Raw genomic sequence first — 5836 nt, 5'->3', positions numbered from 1 at the left:
CAACATGGATGGAACTGGAGAGCAGATAAATACCACACGATTTCACTCATTTGTGGAATATAAGGAACAACATAATCTGATGAACAAGGACTGATCCAGAGACGGAGAGGCATTGATTGGATTGTCGGGCTTTGGAGGGAGGGTGGGGGAGGGGAGGGTAAAGGGGAAAGAGCAACCAAAGGACTTACATGCAGGCATAGAGGCCTAACCAATGGACACGGACAACGGGGGGGTGGGTGGAGGGTGATGTGGGGACAGGGACACATATGTAATATCTTAATCAATAAAAAATATATTAAAAAAAATAAATAAATCACAAGTGCAAACACTAAACAGAGTAGGAATATTCCTACCTGAACCCATTTTCGGACATGGCCAGTTATATGTTGCTTTCTCTAGAGTTTGAAGAGCATGTGATGTTAAAGTTATAAAAACTTCATCACAAGGGAAATTAGTCAAGCACTCTGAAAGTGTTTTTACTCTTAATTTGGTATACAGGGAGATATTGAATAAGTTAAATCACTTTATCAGTTATTGTTTTTATCACTGTTGTTTTTAAATCATGTTTTTTTGGTTTTATGTCATGTTTTTATATCATGTCTTTGTTGTTGTTATATCATGTTGTTATTATTTATTAATCAATTTATATATTATTTTCATATAAATTTTACTAGTTTTCTTTCATCTCTGACACTTCTATTATAGAAAAAGGGTGAATAACGATATTAAAATATTTCTTCTAATTTCATTTCCTTTCATTGTGCACGGGTCCATGCACCGGGCCAATAGTAGCATATAAACACAAATAGTTGTACCATCAGATTAATATTTCATTTTGTTGACCACTTCTGTGACAATGTATTTTCCAAGTAAAGACAGAGACAACAATGAAAAATAATTATGTACCAATAGCATGTGCATAGTCTCCTAAAGATGTTGAACCAGTGTCTTTTGCAGCGGCAGCAGCCACCACTAATACAGGACTAACAGAGGGGAGGTGAGGGCTGGAGTTCCCGCCCGGCCCCCACTGGAGGTTGGAGCCTGCAGTCCCTCCACAGTGGTGATACTGAGCCCTGGGCCTGGGCTCTGACCAGGCGCATGCAGGGTACCAGAATGGACTCCCAATGCCTGCCCAATCCAGGGGCTCCACACTGGATTTCCAGATTCACAAAATGGCTAACATTATGGAAAGAGAAGTATAACCTTATCTTCTTTCACTATGGGGGTAGGTTTGGCAGATGGAGAAGGTGATCGAACTTCGATCTTGCCACATTTATAAGTTACTAACGTTTAAGATATGCTTCTTGGTGATAGCAACGATGTCGTTGGACTACAACTGTGAAGAATCTCAACTTCTGACACCAGGAAAGATGAGTCAGTGCCAGGGGAAAGAAGTTTATTCAACCCAACCAAAGATTTGTATCAGCAATTTTTTAAGTCCAGCAAATCCTCATAGCCAGGGTTTTGAAAGAGGAAAGGAAGACATTTCTCAAAATAAAAATGCTTCTTCTCTTTCTATGTCAAAAGCAAGTCTGAGTCTAAAGTTCAAAATGACTTGGAGAAGGGCAGTTCAGCCTCAAGCAAGCTCACTAAAAAAGAACACTGTATCTCAAGGTGGAAAAAAAATTTACCGAGAAGAAAAGAGCCGGGAAGGAGTTACTCAGTACAATCACAGACCCTTCTGTTACTGCTATGGCTGACTGGCTGAAGATTCGTGGTGCTTTAAAGAGCTGGACCAAGGTTGGTGTGTGTTGAAACCCAGGTGCTACTGGTTTATAAAGCCCCCCAAAATGGTCAATAGGTAGGAACAGCCTTTCTGAATGCCTGTGAAATCGTTGAGCATCCATCAATAAAAGGATGGCTTTTGTTTCAAACTTTTTCATCCTTTGGAGTTTATTTGGGCGGTAAAGGGTCCAAAAGGTGAAGAAGTTGGATTCATAACTCAGCCCTTTCCTACCAGGATCATCTGAGCTACTTTGGAGTCAGATGGAAGGTGCTGAATGGATGTTTTGGAGTTGGCTTTGAAATGTCCTAGTCTTCTTAAACATATAATGACCAGGGAAGGAAAGGAACATGAATTGAGCATTTCATCAGAGAGCACACATGTGACTTTATATCACTTATTACATGCTAACAATCTCCACAGTCGCGACAACTTCTAGTTAAATGATAGTGAAATTGAACAACAGCATTTTGAGGACCAAGATATGTATTCTGAAAAATCCAATAAAGAAAATGATCAAGAGCATGATGTGCCTGACAATGAGGTGATAGGGAAAAGCAAAGAAAGTGACACGGATACATCAGAAGGGAAGATGACACATATATCCAACTTGAGCCCCTTGAGCCTTTGAAGGAGACCACCTACACTGCTGAACAGAGCCATGAGGGACTCAGAGGGGAGGGGAGGTCTCTCAAATAGCAACGGTGTCTGAAGAAAACCAAAGCCTTATCTAGGCACTGCTGAGAAGTCCGTCCTGGCATGAACCTGTCCGACATTTATTTTGTCCTACATTCTTTTGTGAATAAACTTTCATATGACTATTGTCATGTAGATTTCCTACTGAAGCTGCTTTTGAAGAAAATCTTATTTCTGTTTGAAGAAAGAAGTGAAATGGTATTTGTCAGGATTCTATAAAAGACCAAAGGGACTGAACCTTATCATCATACACTTGGAGAGACTTTCAGTCATGTGTGGATTCATTCAGAACAAACAGCAAAACTTTTTATACTGCTGAACAGGTGTCCCACCACTACCTGCCTTTTATGTTAGTACTGAAAGGATGGATTTTGCCTCAGTGGTAGGATCCTAGCTTAGACCAAGTTCTATGGAAACTCACTATCTGCAATATTAGATGCAGAAGCACAATTAACTTTCTTGAACAGAGGTGAAGATTATGCAATAATAATGCTGTATGCTCACTGTAAAGGAATTATTTATGCATAGTGACACAGGAGCTTGGTGGAACAGTCAACATTACATGTCAAAAAAAAACAAACTAGATACTGTGCAATACTTGAATTTAAACTAAAGCCATTTCTAGGTAGTTGTGAGTGCCTGTGTTAATCAGATAGTAGGGAAACTTAAACTGGGAAAGGAAGTCTTAGCTACTCTGGAAGGCCATTGGGAGAGTGAAGTTTTTATGAATGACAAAAAGACTAATAATTCATAGGTTTTCTGGTACCTAACACCAGATGTTAAGCAATGTAGATTAATAAGGCACATTGTAAAACTGGAAGAGCAGAGAGATTGAAGCAGTGAAACTCTGGCAGCAAGTCACTAGAGCCATAAATGCAAAAGACCAAAGCACAGCTACTATACAGATGTAAGTTTCAGAGGAAGCTCAAAGATAATCTGCCAGAGATTGGAAAACAAAAATGAAGAGTGGACCTACAAGTTACTTGACCTTGATCAACACATGGGAGAATGGCATTACAAGTTTTCAGATACTCGACCATGGGACTCACTTAATGATATGATACAGCTAGAAAAAGATGGTGCAATCCAGACCAAAATGAAACATTGTACTCCATGGTTAATGTCCCCAAAATGAAACATAAGCCAACCAGGCAACAGAAGAAAGTGGCAAAAGGCTATTCGTCCCCAGGGCCTGATATACAGGATTCATCCAGAAGTAAAGCCCAATCAGTAAAACCAAGTACAAGAGAGAAAGGGATTGAATTGGGAGATAGTCAAAATTCCACTGAATCTATAAACACAGGAAGAAATGATGGCTCTTTGAAATAATTTAGTTTCAAACACATCTGCCCCTGGATTATTTTCTGCAAAACAAAGACTACTTCATTGTTTCTCTCCCCATTTTGCTTCAAGTCATAATAAACTTCATATTTAAATAGTTCTCTACAGTTGAATCAATGAATTTGAATAATCAGATTCAGCCTGGGACCAATGTTCAAGTTGGCTTGAGCTTTATTAAAACCTCACACAGAGATGTTATCCTTTCCCTGCCCAAGGTCATAAAGTTAGTCTTTTATATTTTCTTTTCAGTTTTTAATATTGCTATTCACATTTCAATCTTTAATCCAAGTAGAATTTACTTTTAGCTATATATGGAGTATTATAACGGTCTCTCTTGTTTGTGTATAATAACTACTGTTTATGGAATCCCTTCCCTACTGAGGTACTGATGTACGTGCCACCTCTGCCAAACACAGAGTTGGCATTCATATGTAAGTCTGTGTCACGTCACCTATAATTTATTTTATACTATTTCAGTATCACCAGTGCAATATACAAGTGTCTGTTTAATCTAGTAGACATGGTTAATTGGCCAGTAACAGACTTTTTTAAGAACCCATAATTCTAGAGGCTACAACTCCTAGTTATTTTTATCTTAGACTAGAGGCCCGGTGCATGAAATTCATACGCAGGTACGGTCCCTAGGTCTGGCCTGCGATCAGGGCCATCTTCTCCCGCTGCCAGCAGCTAGCCTCACCGCCCCCCTCGCTGTCACCAACACCCAGTTCCCCATTTGCCATCGGGCGATTGGAGCTTGCTGGCTTGGGGGGGGGGGGGAATTGAGAGATCAGCTGTTCCTGCCCACTCGCCAGCCCCCGCCCTTGCCACAGGTTGCTGACCAGGGAAAGGAACCGAGAGGTGTTCAGTGTACCTCACAGTGACTGGTTGAGCAGTTGTTCTGCCTTTAGGGTCAATTTGCATATTACCCTTTTATTATATAGGACTAGAAGCCCGGGGATGGGGGGTGGAGGGTGTGTGTCCCTCAAGCCAGCCTACACCCTCTCCAATCTGGAACACCTCGAGGGATATCTGGCTGCTTGTGGGATCGGGCCTAAACGGGCAGTCGGACATCCCTCTCACAATCCAGGATTGCTGGCTCCCAACCACTCACCTGCCTGCCTGCCTGATCACCCCCTACCCACTCCCCTGCCAGGCTGATCGATGCCTAACTGCTCCCCTGCTGGCCTGATTGCCCCCACCTGCCCTCCCCTGCTGGCCTAGTCACCTCCAACTGCCCTCTACTGCAGGCCTGGTCGTCCCAACTGCCCTCCCCTGCTGGCCTGGTCCCTCCCAACTGCCCTCTTCTGCAGGCCTGGTCGCCCCCAACTGCCCTCCCCTGCCAGCCATCTTGTGTCCACATGGACAGCCATCTTGTGCGTTGGAGTGATGGTCAATTTGCATGTTACTCTTTTATTAGATAGGATAGGGAAGAGAAAGTTTGCTAATTAACCTAAAGGCAATTAGAAATTACTTTTCCTTGTGAAATTTATTTATTTAAGAAAACAAATTATATAGTACTTACTATGTACAAGGCACTGTTTTAAGTGCTCTATAAATATTAACTAATTGAATTCTCAAAACAACCCAATAAGTAAGTACTATTATGGTCCTCATTTAACACAGGAGAAAATTGAGGCATTGAGAAGTTCAGTGATTCTCTGAAGTCATCCACTACCAGAAATAAAATCAGGATTCAAACCCAGGCAGTCTGGCTGTGGAGCCCAAGCATTTAATACCATACTATGCTGTTTTTCTATGCTGGGTTAAGGATGTTTCCATCTGTACATCACTTGTTAAGATTTGTTTATTGTTTTTACTAGAGGCCCGGTGCACAAAAATTTGGGCACTCAGAGGGGGTGTGGGGGGTCCCTCAACCCGGCCTGTGCCCTCTTGCAGTCTGGGACCCCTCGGGAGATAATGACCTGCTGGCTTAGGCCTGTTCCTGGGTGGCAGAGGGCAGGCCCAATCCCTAGGTGCAGCCCCTGGTCGGGCTCAGAGCTAGGCTGATTGGGGAGTTGGGGCGCTGCCCCCTGTCATGAACAGAGCAGGGCGGATCGGGAGGTTGCGATGCCAGCC

At 42.4% G+C, this 5836-nt stretch overlaps 1 protein-coding gene and 1 pseudogene across 1 annotated transcript in view; one reads left to right on the top strand and one right to left on the bottom strand.

The window, feature by feature from the left end:
* Positions 1 to 5836, bottom strand: part of DPH6 (diphthamine biosynthesis 6) — a 166820-nt gene that overhangs the window by 20041 nt on the left and 140943 nt on the right. The gene's annotated exons all lie outside the window — the stretch shown is intronic.
* On the top strand, positions 1298 to 3858 carry LOC102762043 (annotated as a pseudogene).

The sequence above is a fragment of the Myotis davidii genome, unplaced genomic scaffold (genome assembly GCF_000327345.1).
Source record: "Myotis davidii unplaced genomic scaffold, ASM32734v1 scaffold46, whole genome shotgun sequence".
Taxonomy (NCBI): domain Eukaryota; kingdom Metazoa; phylum Chordata; class Mammalia; order Chiroptera; family Vespertilionidae; genus Myotis; species Myotis davidii.
This window is presented reverse-complemented; position numbering and strand designations above follow the sequence as displayed.